The sequence below is a fragment of the Meles meles genome, chromosome 1, assembly GCF_922984935.1.
Source record: "Meles meles chromosome 1, mMelMel3.1 paternal haplotype, whole genome shotgun sequence".
NCBI classification, from domain to species: Eukaryota; Metazoa; Chordata; class Mammalia; order Carnivora; family Mustelidae; genus Meles; species Meles meles.
The window spans coordinates 178,984,042-179,005,857 of record NC_060066.1 but is presented as its reverse complement, the minus strand read 5'-3'; the positions used below and the strand labels follow the sequence as shown (position 1 = coordinate 179,005,857).

The 21,816-nt window shown below is 53.4% G+C and overlaps 1 pseudogene; it reads left to right on the top strand.

Annotated features, from left to right (window-relative positions):
• Positions 1–4,728: 4,728 nt before the first annotated feature.
• LOC123925854 lies at positions 4,729–5,133 on the top strand (annotated as a pseudogene).
• Positions 5,134–21,816: the final 16,683 nt, after the last annotated feature.

The following is a 21,816-nucleotide window of genomic DNA, read 5'->3' as shown; positions in this document are numbered from 1 at the left end:
AGGCAGGGGAAGCAAGCCAGGGGGGGTTCCATGCCTTCTGTCCCTTGCATGGCTCCCAGTGGTGGGGGGGTGGTTGTGGTGGGAGGCACGTGACCTTTGATGTTACAAGCACCTTAGGCTTGCTGCAAGACCTGTGAATTTGCACCGAGTCCAGGCCGTGCAGGGCTGATCAGAGAGGTGTCCTATTGCCCTGGAGTGATTTTTAGAGTCGTCTTGCCAGCTGAGATCACAGTATCTGGAAGCAGCCGGCCAGGATCTCAGCCCCCATTCTGAGCAAGCCTGCGGAAGGATGTATTCTAGGCCACCTTGGGTTGGGAGCTCTTCTCAGGAAAGCCCAGCTCACCCTGACCTGTCAGACCTGCCAGACCCTCCTCCTTGCCCTTCTTAGAATGTCCCAGCTGGAGTCTGTTTGCGCAGCTGGGGTGAGGGTAGAGCATGGGTAGGGAGAGGCTGCTCTCTGGGTCTTAAGGCTCTGACCAAATTTCCTTATGCCAACTGGAAGGAGCCCAGCATGCTGACAAGGGCCCGGCAGATCCATGAAGTGGACCTAAAGATTTGGGGGGCGGCTTTTCAGCTACCTTATCTCTAGCAAGTCTTGGGGCCTCTGTGAGCCTCCATCTCCTTATCTGTCAATGAAGAAATAATATACACGGCAGTCTTGGGGGGCACTAACCTGCCCATACATGTAAATAACCAGCCTAGTGCCTGACACACGGGGGCCGGGGGGGGGGGGGGCGTTAAACTTGTCGGTTCCCTTCTAGCTCTTCTCCTGCTGTCACTTTTCTCTTGTTTTTTGCTTTGCAGAGCCACTCATGGATTCTTCGGCTATGTATTCTGAGTGCCATTAGCAGCAGACGCTGTGGATGTCGGAGTGAGTGAAGTGGGCCCGGGCCCTCCAACCACTCACGGTCTCAGAGCAGGTGCAGACAGACAAGGACACCACCACAAAGAAAGTGGGCCCAAGGATGGCTTCTGGGGATGTATTGCCTGTACCCACTCTCAATTGTCCTCAGCTGACGTTCCGTAGTGGTCAGACACCCTCCTGCTTCCTGACCAACTAGCCGGGCAGCTTCCATTTGTCCTCCAAGCACCGCCTCCTTCAGAAGACCGTCCGGGACCCCCATAAGCCATCCTACGCAGCACTTTACTGTCCAGTCCTTGGGACAATGCTGTGGGGTGGGTAATAACCCCGGTTACAGATAGGGCAGTGGGACTTTGAGAAGTCCGTGAACAATGGCGGGATGCCACCGGAATTCTGCTCTGAGGTCAGGGTCCAAGCTCTTTCCAAAAAAAGAATTGGCCTCTCCGTAGGCCTTCTGTCTACCCTGGGCTCCCCTCGCTCGGCCCCTCTCAACGCCAGTAGCACCAGTTCTTTATTATTTGTTTACTGAACCATTGTCTCCACCGGTCTAGGAAAACCCTTCAGCAGTGGGACCATATCCGATCCCTGTGTGTGACCAGGCCCCAGCGCAGGTCGGCCACAGAAGCGGCATGAGGGAACATCTTGCTGTTCAGAAGCCCAGCGCCACAGTCTCCCTGCTCAACCGGGCAGCCTGTGCTTGGAAAGCCACCCTCCTCGATGGATTCGCCTCATCAGCCTGACCCCACCCTGTCGGCCTGGGTCTCTCTCCCTTCCTCCTCTCTTCCTGGTTCCTGGTGCTTGGGGGCCGACAGGATGTGACAGGCACGATGTGTGGTGGCCTCCTATGTCCAGCCAAGGAGCCCAACCCCGGAGGTGAGGCCATGAGCTCCTGATTCATGCTGAGGTGAGGACGAAGGCCAGGGGAGGGAGACACGCCTGACAAGACGTCACAGCTCATAAACCCAGGGAAACCCAGAAAGCTTTGGGAAGGAGCTTAAAGAATTTGGGGTTGGGACAAAGGCCTCAGAGAATCTGTCCAAAATGCAGGAAGCAGATCTGGCCAGTTCCTCAGACGTGGATCCATCTGTTGTTGGCCTTTAAGGGGCTGCCTCTCTTCCCCTGTCAGAGCCCAGCTACATGTGGCCCATTTGCTTGGGTCCCAGCAGGCCTGGAGGCCATGGGAGCCTGGGAAGGGGCTCACCCAGGGGAATGATGGACAGATTGTCAGGGGGCCGACTTTGGGCGGGAGCTTGTTTCTCGGGCAGACCAGACAGCCGCTGAGACTCTGGTGTGGGGGATTGGGGAGGACTAGCCCCAGTGCTCACATTCCATTTTCAGTCCCTCTCCTTGCTCTCCCCTTGGTCACAGGCCAGTGGTGCTGGGGACAGAAGAGCCGGCAGGTCATTGTGGGGGTGGAGGGAGCTGGGAGGCTCAAGCCACCAGTTCATGAATCTGCTCAGCTCTGGTGCTCCTGTCCGTGGGACACGACACAGAGGCCGCTGCAGTGGAGAGGAGGCCCCTGGGACCAGAGGATCTGGCCTCACACTCTGGAGCCCCCACTTACCAGCTCTATGACCTCGGGCAAGCCACTTGACTTCTCAGAGCCTCAAGTGTCCTCCTCTGTAAAATGGGGATAATAGACTCCCCCTAGGCCTAACTCATGGGTTGTTGAGAGGGTCAAAGGGGAAAAGGGCTTTCAAGTTGCTATCTATGGACCTTCCATCTGTCGCTAACCACACAGCGGGCTAGTGGCAGAATCCAGCTCCAACCCTGGTCTCCTGCCTCCCAGACATCTGTTCTTCCTCTTTCCTCCTCCCTCACATTGACCAAGCCCAGGTTTTAGCCCGGTCTGGAGGCTGAGGGAGAGAGTTGATGACCTCAAGTTTATCAGCGCCTCGGCGTCTGCCTGAGTCAGCTCCAGGGACTGGGAAGCACGTGAGAACTGAGCCACCGCTGTGTTTACCTGATTCAGTGACTGAGCAGCAAATGTAGCTGATAAAACCCTGCTCCCCCGCCGAGCCTCTAACAGATCACTACCGGCTTAGTGCAAAGGGTGTGTGATGGAGACCAGGCAGATAAAGACTCCAGCAAACTCTGTGAGGAGGCGGGACCCCCATACAAGAGATATTAACCACAAATATAGGGCAGAGCATCCAAAATACCAGGTCTGGGTCTGTTCATAATAGCCTCTCTGGGGCATAAGGCACATTGGGAGCAGTCACTAAATACCCTCCAAATGAAGGAGTAAAGAGATGAATGAGTGACACAGATAATCCTTGTACGTTATCCTTCCGCCCCTTGGGATTCCCATGCTTCTGGGAGATTGGAGAAAGCTTGGTCTAACCTCAGCCTGTTCAGCTGTCCCACAGTTGTTTGTCAGGCTTCTCTGTCCCTGCTCATGAGAGGGCGAACTCCTCCACATCATTTCAAACCATCAGTCCCCCACACAAAACTTTGCCTTCTCCCTTTTCTAGAAAAATGTAATTGCCCTGGGAATTTTGCCACATTTTGTCACCTTAGCAACGATTTGGGGATATCCCAGGGGAGGATTACCAGGTTTGCTCACTTTTAGGAGTTGCCCCGTAGAACTAAATCCCCACCATCCAAACCCCAAGCTCCTGACCTGTGCCCCTCCCCAGCCTTCTGGAAAACATGGTCTAGAAGGTATCTCCTCCCAATGCCTTCCTGCCCCAAGCCAAGGCTTTTCTTGGAGGAAGAGGGCTGCTAGTCTCTTTACTCTCTCCCAGAGAATTCCAAGTAATAAAGTATTTTCTATTTTTTTTCCTTCCTTGTTAATCTCTCCAGGCCCTGTGAGTTCCCAGACAAGGTCTGAGAGGGTAGTGAGTCAGGTTCAGACTATGGTTACAGAAGTCCTTTCTAACACTGAGTGCTATCTAAATTGCTTAGAGGTGCTGAGCTCCCTGTCATAGGAGGTATGCTAGCAGAGTGAGATCCCAAACCTCCTTGCGGGTATGGATATGAATTCTCAGATATTTATTCAATGTGGGGGTTGGAAAGGGTATGAAGCCAGTAAGCAGGAGACCTGAGTTTTCAGCCTCAGCTGTCTTACTGTCTTACTGACTCTTACTGTGAGCCTAGTCAGATCCCCGCCTGTCTCTGTGCCTTAGTTTCCCCACTTGCATAATGGGTGCAGAGCCCAGGGCAGGGAGGTCAGACTAAGTGCTCTTTTAGGGTCCTGACTGCTCCGAGTCACTGTGGTTTTCTGGTATCTCATGAGTGGAAGGTGATTTGTTTTTTCTGCAATTGGAACCGAGTGTCAAGTTTGTGGCAAGTTGAGAATGACTGGATCTTCTTATCTCTCTGGCTCCAGGCCCAGTTAGGGCCCTGTCTGGCTGCAGCAGAGGGGGAAGGAGCACCCCAGACCCTCCTCTGCCTTGTTGAGAAAGTGGAGCCAGCTCTCTGATCCTGTTGTTGTGGCCCAGCCTGGGAAGAGGCAGGATGGCAGAGCGCAGGTCGCTGGACCCTGTATGGCGGGCAGGGGAAGAACGGGAAGCATCTGTCTGTGTCTCTGTGCTGCCTGGTGTCAGGGAAGAAAGCTCTGCTCTGGGGATGGGATTAGGGTACGGAGCCCACTCCCGTCTGTCTTCTTGCTGGGAAGATTCCATGGGAAGATTTGGGAAAGGATGGCTCTCTCTGACTCTCATTGAGATTGGCCCAAATGGTCCCCAAATTTTCCCATCTAAGGTCTCCCAAAATCTCTTTACTTATTAGCAAACATATCTAGCAACTACCACATGTCAGGCTTTGTGCTGGGCCCTGAGGCATAGCAGAGAACAAGGAAGAAATAGCCTTTGGCTCCGGCCTGGCAGTGCACCCACCGCCCTCCCCAGAAAGCCTCTAGGGCCATGGCAAATTTCAAGCATCCGTGCATTGCCACCAAGCCAGAGGGCCTGCAGCACAGCCTGCTGGGTGAGGTCATCAAGCACTTGGAGCAGAAGGATTCTGCCCTGTGGCCCTGAAGCTCCTTAGGCCTCTGAAAACAAACACCTGAAGCAGCCCTACATTGACCTGAAAGACCGCCCATTGTGTCTGGGGCTACAGACATACATGAACGCAGGGCCAGTTGTGGCCATGATCTGGGAAGGGCTGCGTGTGCTCAGACAGATGCCTGGGACACCGATCCAGGGGGATCTAACTGGACGCTGTTCACGGGGACTTCTGCATTTGTTTTGGCAGAACATCACTCCTTGAGGTGATTCAAGAAAAAGTGCAGATAAAAAATGAGCCTACAGCTTACACCCAAAGAACTGGTGACTCCAAGTCTTGTGCTTTTGACAAGATCTACGGATAATGGGAGGACCGAGCAGCAGTCCCCCCTGGCACCACTTGGTGTGTCCCCTGACACAGCTCTTCATTCCACGGGCTTGGAAGCTGTAGGATCAACTTTTCTTTTCTATTATCTATTTGCCAGTAAAGCCTTTGGAAACTGGGATAAAGAAAGAAAGGGAATGGGGGCGGGGAAGGAAGGAAAGAAGGGAGGGAGAAAAGGAGGAAGGGAGGAAAGAAAGAAGAAAGGAAGGAAGGAGGGAGAGAGGGAGGGAAAAAAGGGACAGGATGGAAGAAGGGAATCGAAAGAGAAAGAGAGAAAGGAAGAAAAGGGGGTTCTATCTGCTGTCCAAATTCCAGCTCAGTCCCCACTGCCAGGAAAGTCTTTCCAGACTGATGTGTGGGGTTAGAGCCCCCACTGTGGTCCCTGCTGTCAGGCCTTTGTTCACGACTGTCCCCCACCCCGACCCCCTGCAGACTGTAAGCTGTCCGGTGGGGACTGGGTAGGGAGAGAGCCCTGCATGTGGCGGGGAGGGACTGAACTCCTGCTAAATGCCTGAGGTCCTTAGCCCGGCAATCCAGGTCTTTGACCACAACTCCGGCTCCTCATTTGGGTTCCTCTCTTCCTCTCCCCAAAGTCTGCAGTGTCACCCAAAGGAGTTACACTCCCTCTGGCCTCCAGGCCTTTCCATATTCTGTGCCTTCCACCATGGCTGTCCTCCCCCTTCACGAAGCCCAGGTGCCCTTCTAGTCCAGCGTACGGACAGAGCCTGAGGACGGGAACACAGGGCGGTGAAGGCTCATTAGGGCTGCAGGGCTGACTGGTTGTTTCCAGGACTTGCTTTGTCCCAAATGCTCCCTCAGTGATTCAGAGGTTTGCCATGAATAATAAAGGTCACTGGACCAAAGAAAAAGAAAGAAGGCTTAGGTCAATAAAATGGACATTGTTTCCCTGGGTTCTGGGGAACTCTACTCCCTCCACTGTGAACATTCTCCCAACCCCACCTCTGCTGGTTGTCCTAAAGCCCACCCACCCTTCTCCCCTCTCTCAGCTCAGAGCCTTTCCCCTGCCACAGGTTCTGGAGTTAATTTGAGATCAATAGCATCTGCCTGAGGCCCAGCATTCAACTCCCTGTGCTTCATTCATTCATTCACTCATTCATTCATACATTATTCCTTTGGGCTGGCCACTGAGGGAACAAGACTGTCAGTCTCTGGAGATAGACATATCGACAGAGAGTTGCAGGCTGATGATGCAGAGGGGATCACAGGGGGCAAAAGTAGAGGGGACAAAGGGGCCTTTTCAGAGGATGTGCTCTCTACACTTACACCAGAAGGATTATAGGATTTTGCAGGCAAAGGAGCAGGGAGTGTCTCGTGCAAAGGAGCACATGTTTCAGGCACAGAGAAGAACAAAGCAGAACTGGAAGCAAGAGCAGGACCTGCTCCAGGTCCTGGAGTAGCACAGTGTACACTGAGTGTGAAGCATCTGGAAGTAAGGGTAGAGAGCTTCGCTGGGCGCACATCAGAAAGGACTTAGGGAGTAAGAAAAATGTATTTGAACGTTATCTAGAGGGCAGCAGGAGCCACTGATAGGTCTTTGTCTATCCAGCTGTGAACAAACTAACAACCCTTGCCTTCATTGTGCTGTGGAGAACCACATTCTCAAGCCTCCTCCCTTCTCTTGCGGTGTGACTTCAGGCCTGTCCTTCCGCAGCCCACATCCCACCTCTCCCCCATGCGCCCCCCCCTTCATCCAGAACAGGAGGCATCCGGACTGGGTGACCTTTAAGTCTCTGCTAGCCCGGAGATCTCTGAATCTAAAATATTCTATTTGATTAGTTAATGACTCAACTAAACAGCATTAACTGAGAACAAATTCTGTGTCAGGCATTTTACAAGAAGACAGGGAGGGGCGCCTGGGTGGCTCAGTGGGTTAAAGCCTCTGCCTTCGGCTCAGGTCATGATCTCAGGGTCCTGGGATCGAGCCCCGCATGGGGCTCTCTGCTCAGCGGGGAGCCTGCTTCCCTTCCTTTCTCTCTCTGCCTGCCTCTCTGCCTAGTTGTGATTTCTCTCTATCAAATAAATAAAATATTAAAAAAAAAAAAAGACAGGGATTCCCTCTGCTGCCCTGCAGGAGCTCACAGTCTGCTGGGGGGTGGGGGGACAGGTGGGGGCCAGATACACACGACACAGAGCGGAATGAGCTCAGAGCTGTGGGAGCACAGCAGAGTTGTGATTCATCTTCCTGCAAGGATCCGGGGGCGGCTTCAGAGAGGAGACACCAGGTGATCTGGGCCTTGAAGGATGTGCTGGGAGACAAAGATAGGGCCTGCTTTGTTCAGGAAGAGTGAGTCACCTGGAGAGGGCTGGAGGTGGCAAAGGAGGCCTGGAGACAGGTTGCCAGCAGATCCCGGGAGCCCTGAATGCCAGGCTGAGGGTGTACCCACCCCTGTAGGGCATGGGGAGCTCAGAAGAATCCTGAGGAGGGGGTGAGATCATTCTCTCTGTCTTTGGGACACTGGACTGGACTTTGCTTCACTGGGCGAAGTCAAATTCATGTCGTAATACTGGAAAGGGGTCATTCTAGAGCCTCAGCTCTGGGCCAGGCTGTGAGCCAGGGGACTGAAATATATGATCTTTCTGTTTTACCCTGAATCAAGCCCCCAACATAGGAATGATCATTCAGCTTTTCAGAGGAGGAGACTGAGCCTCGGAGTGGAGGGCATCATGACTGATGTCGCATGGTCAGAAGGTGGTGGAACCAGGGCTACCCCCACACCACCAATGTGCCCTGCTCCAAACCTGTGTTCTTGCCACTGGCCACTGCCCCGTCCCCAGCCCCGTGCTCAGAGCTGGAGATTTTCCGCTAGACCCAGCGTCTCTCTGAGTGCTGGCCTCTGATGTTGGTAGGGCGTAGAGGGCATTGAGTGTTGGAGGAGAGGGAAGGAAGTGTTCCCCATCTGTCCTGTCATTGGACGCCCTCCAAGAATGGGCATCAGCCTCCCCGCTGCCTGGGGTGGGAATAAACTCTTGAACTCTCTGCAGAGATAAAAGGTGCTATCTCCTCCCAGCCCTGAGTGTCGGCAGATGGGGCCTCTTGGACCAACCTCCCGCTGCCTCCACCCACTGTCTGGGGAACATGGGAGGAGGGTTGGGCCCCTTGGGTCGTCCTGCCCTCCCTGGAGATGCCCCATCCCTTGCTTTCTAAGAGTCCACACGCACAACCCCTGACTTATAAAACCTAGAGGATAGGAGACCAGAGACAGGTATGGATTCAGGTCCCCACTCAGCCTCTTTCCCAAAATGGGAGCGTCAACGATCACCTCTTGGAGCCTCAGCTTTTTCATCTGTAGGACGGGGGTGCTAACCTCTCCTAGGGGCCAAGGGAAGTTGGCGTCTGGTACATAGCAAGCCCTTTGCCAGTGGACCATCATTTCAAGGTAGTGATGAAATAGAGCCGGGCTTCCTGGGTTCACATGCCCTGCTCCAGCTTCTGTGACTTTGGGAAAGTTTACTTCTGCTCGGGGTCTTGGTTTCCTCTTCTATAAAATGACAGTTGTGAGGACGGCACAGGTCAGTTCTGAGGAAGCTCCCAAGACAGTGCCTGGCACAGTGGCCGGTGCCGTGTAAGTACCAGTTATTGTTTTTTAAGATTTTAAGATTATTTATTTGAGAGAGAGAGAGAGAGAGAACCAGACAGTACAAGTAGGGGGAGCGGGAGAGGGAGAAGTGGGCTTCCCGCTGAGCAGGGAGCCCGATGTGGGGCTCCATCCCAGGACCCTGGGATCATGACCTGAGCCAAAGGCAGATGCTTCATGACTGAGGCACCCAGGCGCCCCCCCAGTTATTGATTTTTACAGTTCTCTTGCATTCCCCTTCTGATGGCTCATCTGGGTGTCACAGCCTCTCCCTCCTGGTCCCTCCCTGCTCTGGGAAGCCCCAGTGTCTCTTTCTCTCTTTCTCTTCCCAGGGCAAATCTCGAGCTCACCTGCATTCCCACTCCTGTCTCAGAATGGGGGATGCTCAGTGGGTCCCTTCCCGGCGTGTGTGGAGGGATTTGAGGCAGTCGCACACACAGCCTTCCTGGCCTAGCTCAGAACAAGTTGGTAACATCCCTCTGTCCCCCACCCACCTGCCCAGTGCTGGAGAACAGACCATTCATTTCTTCATCCTACAAACAAAATGCCCTTGTGATGACTCATAGATTTGGGATCGCCCAAAGTCAGGGAACAAAGGGCCCTCAGAGGGGACCCCACCTGCTCCACACCCTTCCCCCTTGCTCCCCACCTCTCAACAGAAGGCACGAGACCTCCAGTATGAATCTCAGGGCAGCAAGAATGCTCTGTTGACCCCTGCTGCTGGGGAAACGTCCAAGGGCCACTAGGCCTGGGTCTCCCAAGCATGGGGTGAGCCGCTGTGCCCCTCCACACTCGCCACTGGGCAGACAGCCTTGGAGCCTTTGCTATTTGAGGGATGTTTTGATAACCTCCGATGACTCCTCCCCTGCCTGCAAAGCCCCACCTGATCACCGCGTGCTGTGGGCCCCTCTTATCTCCTCTCTCTAAGCTCCCCATCCATTACTGAGCACGAGTATTATCTGAGCCACTATGGACGGAGATTGATTTCCATGAATAATTGGAATTGCTGGCTGGTGACCCGATGTTGCTGCCACCAGGGTGGCTGGGGCTTCAAAGCTCCCCACCAGCTCTTCCACTCTCTCTCCATGTCCATGGCTATTGTCGGTCCCGGCCACCCTAACATTTTGCACGGATCATGGTTACAGCCTTCTGACGGCGCTGCCTGCCAAGCCCCTTGCTCCTCCGCACTCCCACTCCACATTATCCACTCCCAGCCAGCCTCTACAAAGCAGCCAGACCACTCTGTAAAAGCTCAGAGCTTCCTAGAGAGCACCCTGACCTTGACGTCATGTAGGACCTTCCTGATTGAATCCCAGTTCAACTCTTCAGCCTGGCCAGTAAGGATTCACCCTCATGCTCCTGCAGTGCAGTCAAAGGAGGCCTTTGCCCGAGCTGCTCCCTCTGGGTGTGCTCATTCATTCAGTCCTTTGTTCAGTCAACCACCGCTGGGCACCTGTCGTGCATGTCCAGGCCTCCCACAGCACACTAAGGAGGCAGATGGGTATAAGATGCAGACCTTGTCCTTAGGGAACCCATGCTGGTGGGAGAGGCAGATTCATGAACAGGCCATCTGTAATGGAATGAGCTAGGTGGTCTGGAGAAGCAGAGGGTTGGATGGGGTAGGGAAGTCTCAGAGGGTCTTAACACACCCTGGGGTTAGTAGGAAAGGCTTCCTGGAGGAGGGGGCAGAGTGGGGTCCTAGAGGCTGAGAAAACAGGCCAGATAAGCAAAACTGATAGTATTAAACAATACTGACCTTGAACCAGACCAATTCAAAGGCTGCTTCCTCCGAGAGTTTTTCCTCCATTGGCAAGACCTCCACTGCCCTCCCTCCAGCTCCCTGGGCGCACAGCCGGTGTAGCACCTAGGGCCCCACACTTAGAAGAGCCCCATACTTAGTTTAATTCTCTGCTGGTGCTGGTTTTAAATTACTTGTAATTTCAAAGATTTTCATTTTTTTAAAGATTTTATTTATTTGTCAGAGAGAGCACACGTGCACAAGTAGAGGGAAGCAGAGAAGCAGAGGGAGAAGCAGACTTAATCCCTCCCTGGCCCCGGGATCATGACCTGAGATGATGGCAGGTGCTTAACTGACTGAGCCACCCAGGTGCCCCATAATTTTCTTTTTTCTTTTTTTTTTTTTTTAAGATTTTGTTTATTTGACAGATAGAAATAACAAGTAGGCAGAGAGGCAGGCAGAGAGAAAGAAGGGGAAGCAAGCTCCTTGCTGAGCAGAGAGCCTGATGTGGGGCTCGATCCCAGGACCCTGGGATCACGACCTGAGCCGAGGGCAGAGGTTTTAACCCACTGAGCCACGCAGGTGCCCCAATAATTTTCATTTTTCACTAGGTCCCTCCAAATTATGTAGCTGGTCCCTTCTCCCTCAGCTCTTGTCACTTTCAGCCCTGTGCTATGTTTGTACTCACCAGATGCCTTGTCTTTACCCTGGGGAGCACTTCCCGTTCCGGGGGGATCTGGCTCTGTGGTCAGAGTTCAGCACAGAGGCGGGCCCCGAAGAAGCCTCTCTCTGTGAGGATTTTGGTGAATGAGACCCCACTGGAGCACAGTCGGCTCCTCCAAGCCAGGACATCTCCCACGGAGAGAGGCGTGCTCCAGCGTGCACGTGGTCCAGGAATTTGAAGACAGGAGAGATGTCTGTGGCTGGAGGTCAAGTGCTCCCCAGGGGACCCCCCCCCACAACTGCTCTCCTACCTAGTGGCCCTTCTCAGCTGAGAGTCCTTCCCGCTGTCTAATTGCAGTTGTTCTTGCCACACTGATGCTCTCCTCCCTGCTCAGGGCCTCTGCCCAGGCCTCTGGGCATAACAGAGAGAAACTGGGAGGTAGGATGACAGCACCTTAATTTCCCTGCTAATTACAAGTGCTGGGAAGAGGGGTGCTAAATGCCAGATAATTATCCAGGAGGAGACACGCGCCAGACTCCTGGCTGCTCCTGGCCCCAGGAATTTGACTTTAATGGTTTTCTTTTCTTCCTTAAACACACACACACACACACACACACACACACACACACACACACACACACAAGAGTTAAGGCCTAGCTTTCTCTCTCCTTACCCTTAGGAGGTAAAGAAAGCAGTCCCTTTCTTAAAGCCCTCCCCTTACCAGGAGCCGAGATCCAGACCATCACACTGCATCTGGGGAGAAGGTCTGAGGACTGGATCTGCAACTTGAGTTAGGCTGAGGTTATGGAATGGGGTGGGTAGGAGGAGGAGCCCCAGCTTTCTCCTCCCTGCTCCTCGCCAGCAGACACACACACAGGTACCACACACACACACACACACACACACATGCACGCACACACACACGTCCACACTCATGTGCACACCATCACCACCACACCACCAACACCAACACCAACACCACAGCTCCAGGTCTGAGAAGGGGCAGACTAAAGCTGATGTTTTGTTCAGGGTTGCGCGAGGAGACGCGGAGACAGGGCGGCATCCCCGTGGTCCCCCCGTGGGCTCTGCCACTCATCCTGCGGGCAGCGTCACCCAGTTGCTTGGACTGACTGCCTCCTGGGCCCCGCTGCCTGCCAGCTTCAGGCGGAGCTTGAAAGACTCCCAACAGGAAGCTATTAAGTTGATGAGCATTCTTGTGGTCCTGGATTGATACAGGGACGCTCTGTTTTGTAAAGCTGTTGTAATTTCCATAATAACATCTTCCTCTTCTTAAATAAACTTGGACCCCAGCCCGAAGAATGTGGCTGGCTTTGCCTGGGGAATTCAAGACCTGAGATCATGGAGAGAACACTCCCTGGAAAGGTGGGGAGGAGAGGAGAGTCGAGCTCCCCCAGCCCCAGGGCCAGGACTCAGATGGGCCACTGGAGTCAGGCCGAGCAGCAATCTCAGAAGGACCAGTAACTCGGCTAGGCCGGCCCAGGCACTTCTGTCCTCCAGCGTATATTCCTTTCACAAAAGAGAGAGGCAGCCTGGGACAGTGGCTAAGAATAGGGACTCTCAGTGTCAATGGTAGGACCACTATAGACGACGTGTGTGAGGCTGGGAAGGTCCCTTAACCTCTTGTGCCTCAGTTTCCTGGTCTAGAATATAGGATAATAATAGCACAGAATTTACAGGAACATTGTGAGACTTAAATAAGATACTATACCTAGTGCCTAAGTACAAAGCATGTGCTTAACACACCTTTAAGAAAAATCCACACAAATGGCTGTCTCATAGGTAATTTTACAAATCTAAGTTTCTCAGGTTCTAGACCCAGGGAATAATAAAATCTTAGCATACTCACGTGCATGGGGGAAAAAGCCTTAAGGTAGTACTGGAATCATATACTAATGAGCAATGTAGAGTCTGATTCATAGCATTCTGAACTATGAAACAAGATAATACTCACATCTTAAGGTCTTTTTTTTTTTTTTAAAGATTTTATTTATTTATTTGACAGAGAGAGATCACAAGTAGGCAGAGGGGCAGGCAGAGAGAGAGGAGGAAGCAGGCTCCCTGCGGAGCAGAGAGCCCGATGCGGGGCTCGATCCCAGGACCCTAAGACCATGACCTGAGCCGAAGGCAGCGGCTTAATCCACTGAGCCACCCAGGCGCCCCTCACATCTTAAGGTCTTAAAGGTCAGCCCACCACTGGCTCTCTAGCCTTTGCTCCCATACCCCCATGAGTGTGGGTTTCCTATCTCTGAAGTTTGGCTCCTGGGAAGTTGCTTTTGTTTTTGTTTTTGTTTTTTTTAAGATTTTATTTATTTATTTGAGAGAAAAAGCGAGTGAGTGAGAGGGAGAGAGCACGAGCTGTAGGGAGAGGGAGAAGCAGACGCCCCACTGAGCAGGGAGCCCAATGCCAGACTCAATCCCAGGACCCTCGGATCATGACCTGAGCCGAGGTCAACTCTTAACCAACTGAGGCTCCCAGGTGCCCAGGGAAGTTCATGCTGAATGCAGGTCTGACCCCAGGTGGTCCTAGTTCTCTCTGGGCCCCCAGAGTGTATCTGCTCCCTCATCCCATGAGAGCCCCGAGAGCTTGGGCAAGGGGGAGACATCCAGGTCTACCCAGAGCCTGCTCTTCTCCACGCTGCTTTCTCCCAGTCCCAGGCTTTCCATCATGGCATGGATACGCTGCCTTGGTCTGAGCAACGAATGTCCCAGAGGGAACCCCGGGTGCCTCTGACCACGGTAGGGTCCAGTGGGACTTCTGTCACCCTTGAGTATCCTTTAACTCGGTCGAAGACCACGCTCTCTCTGGCAGGCGAGCTTCTCTGAGGCTCATCTCCTGGAACCCGTTTCCGTGGATGATTACAGCAGTGAGCACGGGTGAGTGCGTGGGCCCTTCTGTGTGCAGATGTGCAGAGGTCGGGAAGGGAGACCAGCCCAGCCCTGTCCATGGCCAGCATCCCTGAAGTGACCGCCAGGACTGGAAAGGCCCTGACTCATGTGCCTTCCACCTGCAGAACAGCCACAGTTCCCATGACTGTGTCAGTTTTACCACTCTCATTTCTTTCTAGAGGAAGCAGTCTGCTGGCGGAGGGCCCGCCCGTGAGCTTCTGATGCTAGTGTGACCAGCTGAAGGTGTTTCTCCCGAACACACCCACTCGCATCTTGGTGGGGGTGGGGAACAATGCAAGGACATTATGGGTGTGCTGTGGACCATGGTGCCTGGCCAAGGGGCAAGCTGGGGCCAGGATCCAGCTGGTGCTCTGCTCACAAGACAGGCACCCTGGCGTGCAGCTGCGTCTCGCTAGAAGAAGCATCTTTTTCTAAGGCGCACACAGGCATCATAAGGCCTAGCAGCAGGCAAGGGGGCGGTGGCGTAGGAGAAGAAATCATAAAAAATATAGGCCATGGAAAATAGGAACTGGGAAGGGAGACAAGTTTCTCTTGCCGTGAGAGGCACAGGACTGACTCAAAATTGACCCCTCTCCTCGGGGAGCTCCAGCTGAATATAGGAACCATCCCCACGACATGATAAGCCGCGGCAGGAGCCCGGAGGAGGACGGGATGGGGCCTCCGGGTCCGGGTGCTGGAGGACCAAGGCACGGCAGATAGGAGAGGCCGGGAGGGGAGGCCTCAGCAATGTGTAGTGTTGGGGAATGGGGAACGCGATATTGTGATCTGTAGGAAGTCTATATCCGGTCCTTCAGATGGCCAAAAGATATTCCTCTTGCAATTTTGGTCTTCATCCACAGCTCTCAAAACCCTTGGAATTTCCTGGACGATAAGAACACGGAGAGCATCTTTTATCATAACATTTGGTCTCCTGTCCTTAGTTCCTGAAATCCCTTCAGAGCCATCAGAGTGAATGGGTGTCTTGTTATTCATAACAAGCCCCTTCCTACCACAACCGGCTTCATGTTAAGGAGCTGACTTTTGACAACACTAAGGGAGGGGGCTGCTTGCCAGGGGAACCAACAGAGAAGAGAGGGTTGGACCTTTCAGTCCCACCCCTAGATTTCCAGGGGGAGGAGAGGGGGTGGGGATTGAATCAACTGCCAGCAGCGAATCATTAATCAATCCTTCCTTTGAAATGAATCCTCCATAAAAAACCCCAAAAGGTAGATTCCCAAGAGCTTCCAGGCTGGGGAAACAGAGCTCTTCCATGTGCCACGGTGCTGTGCCCCAAACTCCGTGAGGACAGGAGCTCCTCTGTTCTAGACCTCTCCCAACATATCCCATCATCTGGCTGTTGGTTCGTATCCTTTAATATCCTCTGTAATAAACCAGTAATCTGGTGAGTAAATGGGCTTCCTGAGTTTTGTGAGCTTCTCTAGCGCATCAGCTCAACCCAAGGACGGAGTGCTGGGAGCCTCTGATCACTGGCGGGTCAGTCAGAAGGACAGAAACAATCTGGACTTGGGACCGGCCTCTGAAATGGAGGCAGTCTTGTGGGATTGAGCCCTTAAACTGTGGAATTGGATGCTGCTTCCGGGTCCATTGGGTCAGAATTAAGCTGAGCTGTAGCCCCACCCCACCCCCACCCGCCAGCATGGGAGAATTGTTTGGGGCTGTGAGGAACTCCCCTGGAGCCCTCACCCCCAACACACACAGGTTGGAGTTGGGTGTGTGACTTGTTTGAGGGGTGATTTAACTGCCAGCCCAGGGCTTAGCATGAAGAAGGCCTTGGACACATACTTGATGAATGAATAAGTGGTGGGATGAAGGTGCATGGGTGACGGTGGGCGACTGGAGGGTGGGGGGTGCGGCCTGGATCTGAAGGGCCCCTGCGGGCTCTCTGTGAAGATGCTCAGAAGTTTCTCTTGTTGGTGATGGAAAGCTACTGAGGGACAGGCTCAGATTTGGTAGAATGACCCTTATGACAAAGTGGATGGGGCTCTGAGGCGTGAGACTGGAGCAGGGTCACCGTCTGCCTTCCATGTCGTCACCATCCTGCGGCAAGCCTTGAGCTAGGAGCTGAGTGGATGGTGCTGGGCAGACCATGGGGCAGGGTCCTGGGAGGCTTGAGGAGAGCTGGACACGGGGCTGAGTGGGCTGGGTGGCTGGAGGAGGTACCGGAGGCAGAGACACCCCCGGGCGCTCTCCAAGCCTAGCCCTTGAGGGTGTGGGCCTTCTTCTCCACCGGCAAGACCCTTACCTGCCCAGACCTGAGCCCGTGGGTCAGAAGCAGCATCTGGAGTCACTCCCAGTATGGAGATGAGAAAGCTTTCTCTCAATTTCAGAGCTCGACATCCAGGGACCCTTTGAGTTGCCAGATCAGCAGCTCTGGACTGTAACACCTGCAGCTCTGGACTGTAACACCTGCCTCCTCCCACAGGAACTTCTGGAAAGCAGCCTCAGGGTGGCTGGGTTCTACAGAAGGAGAGCCAGAGGCTCAGCTGGGCAAGACTGGCAGTGGTGGAAAGCAGAGATGGACACTGAAAATCTGAGAAAAGCGAAGTCTGAGAGAACAGGATGTTGTTTGAACCCCAGCTCTGCCAGTGACCATGACCTGGTCACCACCTCCATCCTGCCCAAATCTGGAGAGCTTAGAGGACAGCAGTCCAAGGCATGACAGCAAGAAACTCTGCAGCCCCTTTCCTTCCCTGATGAGGACTTGAGGTGTGGGGCTTTCCAGCCTGCTTTGGAAGAGGCAGGTGGGTGGAAGGTTTGTTTGGAAAAGGATGGGTATCTGAAGCACACAGTGGGCTTCGGGACAAATGTGTCCCATGAGTGAGGAGGGGGCACCTGGTGTGTGAAGGAGGCAGGGGCTGAGGCCAAGCCGCCATTCCTTCTTCCCCATCATTTCTTCCTTCCTGACATTCTCCACCCTCCATGATCATCCTCACCAGGGTCTGTGGGCACAAGCCTAGCATAGCTCCCACTTCCCCATGCCAGCCTCAACTCCAGCTCCTTACTCCTTTCCAAACACCTCCCTCCCTCTCTGCCTGCACCTGTTCGCTCATCCCACGTTCCCTCCCGCGCGTCTTTCCCCATCTGCTTCGGAATGCCCACCCGCCTCCAGTTCAAGTCCTCTCCTGGCCAGCAGCCCTTCCCCTGCTGAAGCCCCTCTTCCCTATTCAGCTAAAGCCTAGACCCATGTCTCCTTTCCTCACTTAATAAACACTCTGTTTCACCTTGAATCTTATTATCTGTGCATGTGATAAGAGCCGAGGGCCTGGTTCGAATCCCTGCTCTTGAGAGAGACGTAAACGCGGGCACAGTCCTTAACCTCTTGAAGCCTCCTTGCCTCATTCCTGAATTAAGGACACGTGCCTTTGAGACAGGCCATCCCTCTGTGCCAGTGAGACTGTGACGGCCTTAAGGTGTGCCCATCAACCTCAGCCGCTGACGAGGTGCCCCCTTTCACTTCCAGAAGCGTCTTAGTCTGTATGATACGGTACATGCATGCCCGATGCCAGCTGCTAGGCGAGACAGTCCATGAGAGCTTCCTAGCAGAGCCTGGAGCCCCGGGGGTGCTCATGAAACAGTCACTGCCTCTCCCCTGCCCCAGCACTGAACTCCTTGAGGGGTGCCTATGGCTGATTTCTGATTCGGCTACAATTCCCAGAGGAGAATGGCCAGTTGTCCAAGAATTGAGAGTACAATCCCGTCTAATAAGTGCTGAAATGATGGAGGGTGACTCTGTCTCTCTTTCATGACTCAAAAGCTTGTCAGCAAGGTCTTTACTCATCTCCTTTTGTCCCTGAGCTCTGGCCAGGGAGCAGAGGAGAGCCGCATGTCCCGTGCGCCTACCGTGTGCAGAGCTTGCTGTTCCTGCCATGGAGTCCTCGCCCGCACTCGGGTGGTGGTGGATGCTGAAGACCTGTGGCCCTTATGGAGCCATTCTGTTTCAGGACCCTAAGGAGCAGGGGCCAGAGTGCTGGGGGAGGAAACGGTGAGGCCTGGGAGGGAACCCGAGTTGTAAAATGCGGCCAGTGACATGGACGCAGTCGAATCCATCCTTTGGAAAGACTACATTGGCCCTAGGTATTGGGGGGGGGGGGTGGGCTGGAGGGATGTGAGACCAGCCTGGAGAGGAGAGGACTGTAGTGCTCCCCTGGGTGGGGGGGGGATGAGGAGGGAGAGGGCCAGTGAACTCCCATCCAAAGATGTAGCGTGGTGGTCCTCACAGGGCCGAACACGATGCCTGGCACACATTTGTTATTTCCGTAGATTAGTAATAGCATCGTTCATTAGGAAAATCGTGATAAGACTAATACTAGCAGCCATGTGCTGAGCACCCTGGTGTGCAATGTAAAGCATTTTATCCACATTTTCCCTTTTAGTCCTCAGATCCTATCAGGTAGGTGCTCAGACCAGCCCCATCTTACAAAGGAGGAAATGGAGGCCCCGAGAATTTAGATGTTTTGTCCAAGGTCACACCCAACCGAAAAGTGACAGATCCAGGATTTGAAGGCCCAACTGTCCAACTCCAGAGCATTTGCTGTCATTAAGCCTCCACACCCACTGCCTTGGTGGAACTTCTCCACCATCCTGGGCACGGAGGGGAGATCCAGCCTGGGAAGCCCACGTCGGCTGGCCCAGAAGGGGCGCAGGAGGACTGCGCACGGAGTGAGACGAGTTCCCTGGCTCTGGCCCCCCGCAGCTGCCTCCCACGGGACATGAGCCACAGCTGACCTGGGAGGCTGAGGGCTCTGGTTCCAGGGTTGGGTTACCTGGTGCTTCGAGGATCATCTCTCTTCCTTTCGGTTCCGTGCAACGCCGCCATCCAGCTGCCTCCAGAGACCACCATCTCTCTTCTAATTGGTGGAAAATTGGTTGCTAACTGTCAGGAAATCGCTGATTTTCCATCCATTACTGGAGGGACCAGGACCGTGTAGCTGTGGGGGCCTCTGGGTGGGAAGCAGATGCTGATTAGGCCTTGCAGTTAACCATTAGGTTCGGGACCTCCTCAGGCAGTCCTCCCAGACTGCTTATTAACTCCCTGCGAAGACCCACTGGTAGGAGATACTGGTGAAGTGGAAAGCCCGAGCCACAAAAGCGTTACTATTCATTAGGCTTTGGTTGTGGGGAGGGAGGAGACCGGGAAAAAAAAAAACGGTGGCCTCAATCCAGGAATGTTAAACAGCCCCATAAGTTGGCAGAGAACTTTATAATTGCTGCTATTAAAATATATGTATTTGTATAGGTGATTTGTTGAAGGAAAGAATTTCGGCATTCAGGGGCAATCCCTACTATGATCTCACCCAGGATTAAGTTGTTAGGGACTAGATATTAATTAAGGCTAAGGGCCCCAATCCCTTCCTAATTAGCTCATGGAGTATAATTTGCCTGCAAATGCTACTGTTACAATCACCTTGAATTTGTCTGGAGCTTTCCTCCAGCTGGATTGGGTGAGCTCTACCCCATTATGGGAGCAGAGAGGAGAAGGAGGGGCAGGAGACCTGGGTTCCTCTCGAATCCTGCCCCTGACTCTTGAGGAAGGGGCTTCTTTCTCCAGTTTCCCTACCAGCAGCAAAGGGGTATTAAGGGAAGGAGGGAGCACGTGTCTGGAAAGCCCTTCTCAGCTGAGACGTTCTAAGACCCAGTTAGTACAGAGTCAATGCTGGCCTGTGCCTGGGAATATATTGGTGCCCAGACTCTTCCAGGTTCTTCACAAACTGAGAAATCCAAAGGCCTTCCCTTAAGGGGAGTCAGGGAGTTTGTTTTCCTATGGGTCCCAAACTTTAATTGTCAGCAGGACTTTTTTTCCCTCAAGATCAGGAAATAAGGGCATCTGTCAGGCTTGGTGACACACAGACCTGCCAGCAGTTCTCACTCAGGTGGACCCTTCTGTCCCCTGACCAGCTCATCTCTGCTCCCATGTTCGTGCTTTCCCTGCTCTAGAAATTCTCCCCTTTTGCTCACTGCCTTCTCTATCAGGCAAATTCCTATCCATCCCTTAGCACCTAACTCAAAGACCCTTGTTTTTTTAAGCCTATCCTGATTGTCCCAGGCAAAGCTAGCTTAGGCCCTCCTCTTGACTTTTGCTGTTCTGGAATCCTCTAGTCAAGGCTTTAGCTAACCTGCCTTGCGAGATGATGGTTTATGCCTCAGCCTCACTATCAGACTGTGCACTTGCAGGTATGACCACACCATGTCTGATTCAGCTTGGAATCTGCAGAGCTCATCCCAGATTAGGTACCAAAGTTGGCTGGGCTTGCTTTAGGTTTTTGGGTTGTGCACTGTTTTTGAGAAAGGATCCCAGAGTTTGCCTCTGGTGTGCATAGGAAAATGGGCTTTGAGGGCAAGTGGCACCCTGGTCCTTGGATAGTCTCCAGGCTCTGGGTCTGGATCCTGTTTTCTCAGCCCTAGCAAGGCACTTAAGAAGGGTCCTGCTCAGGGCTTCTGGGCTTGAGGAGGATGGTTGAGAAGGCAAGACCTATACCTTCCTCTGCTTCCTCCTGAGATTCCTGATAGACCTGAGCATGCAGATGGGGCTCAAGGGAGGAAGTCAGGCCCTGTTGCGCTGAATTCCATTGGCTGCCAGGGACCCCACAAAAGAGACAGAGACAGGCCATTCAAATCCAGGCCCCCTGGCAGAGGAGTCTGCCTGCAGCTCCCTGGGCTGGGGGCTGGGGATGAAGAGCAAGAGAGGTGCTGCTGACTGGGAATATAAACAGATGCAAGGAGGGCTTACCTGCATTCCTGGATGACAGATCCCTAGCAGGTAACAGGTCATTAATAACCATGAAGGATGATGAGGAGGATGATAATAATAATTAATAATAATACCTCCAAGAGGGCTTTTATACTTTAAAAAGCTTTTTTTTTTTTCTTGACAGTATCTCATTGGATCCTTGCCATCCGCTTGGGGGAGGGTGCAGATGCTCGGAAAAGTGAAGGGACTGACCTGAAGCCACACAGCTCGCTGAGAGCAGAACTGGCCATCCCGACTCCCTATCCAGGACTTCTCAGACGGTGGGGTACACTCTTCAGTGGCCTGATCGTCACGCAGCTTATGTGAGCGGCTCACTCCAAGGTGCGCTCCGTGTCCTCACCTGCCTGTCTGCCATCTGCCACGTGACACCAAACGCCGATCTTTGACTCCCTTCAGTCTGTGCAAGGGGGTGGAGGTTGAATATTCTGGGCAGGCAACCTCTTGGATCTGCCGTCTCCCCTCTGTAAAGTAGGGCAGTAGGAGTTCCTACTGCAGCAGTAACCGGCAGTGCCCTGCCCGGCACGTAATGAGCCCTGGACACGTAGGAATTTGGGGCAATGCCCGGGGAGAGCAGCCCCAGAGCTGAGCCACTCCAGGCTGACGCGGAACCGGCAGAGGGGGCAATTTGTGGCCCTCTGGTTGTCCGGCCGCTGTCCTCCCATCCAGGATTCTGTGGACCCTCGTGGACTTCTGGGGAACCTTCCCCCAGTTTCATGCCCTCTGCAACAGCGCCCTAGAATGTTATTGGTGATCTGTGGTGTCCAGTTAGATCCCGAAGGGGCTATTTTACAAGTTAAGTGAGGTTTTGGAAATTCTGAGAATTCACCAGAGGTGCTCACTTCTCAGTGTGCAAGGATATTTGTTCTGAAGCTATTTCCTCTTGTTTTGTCCTTGTTTTGCACTACCCTGAACTTCCAAGCACTTGTTCTCTAGTGAAATCGCGGTCCC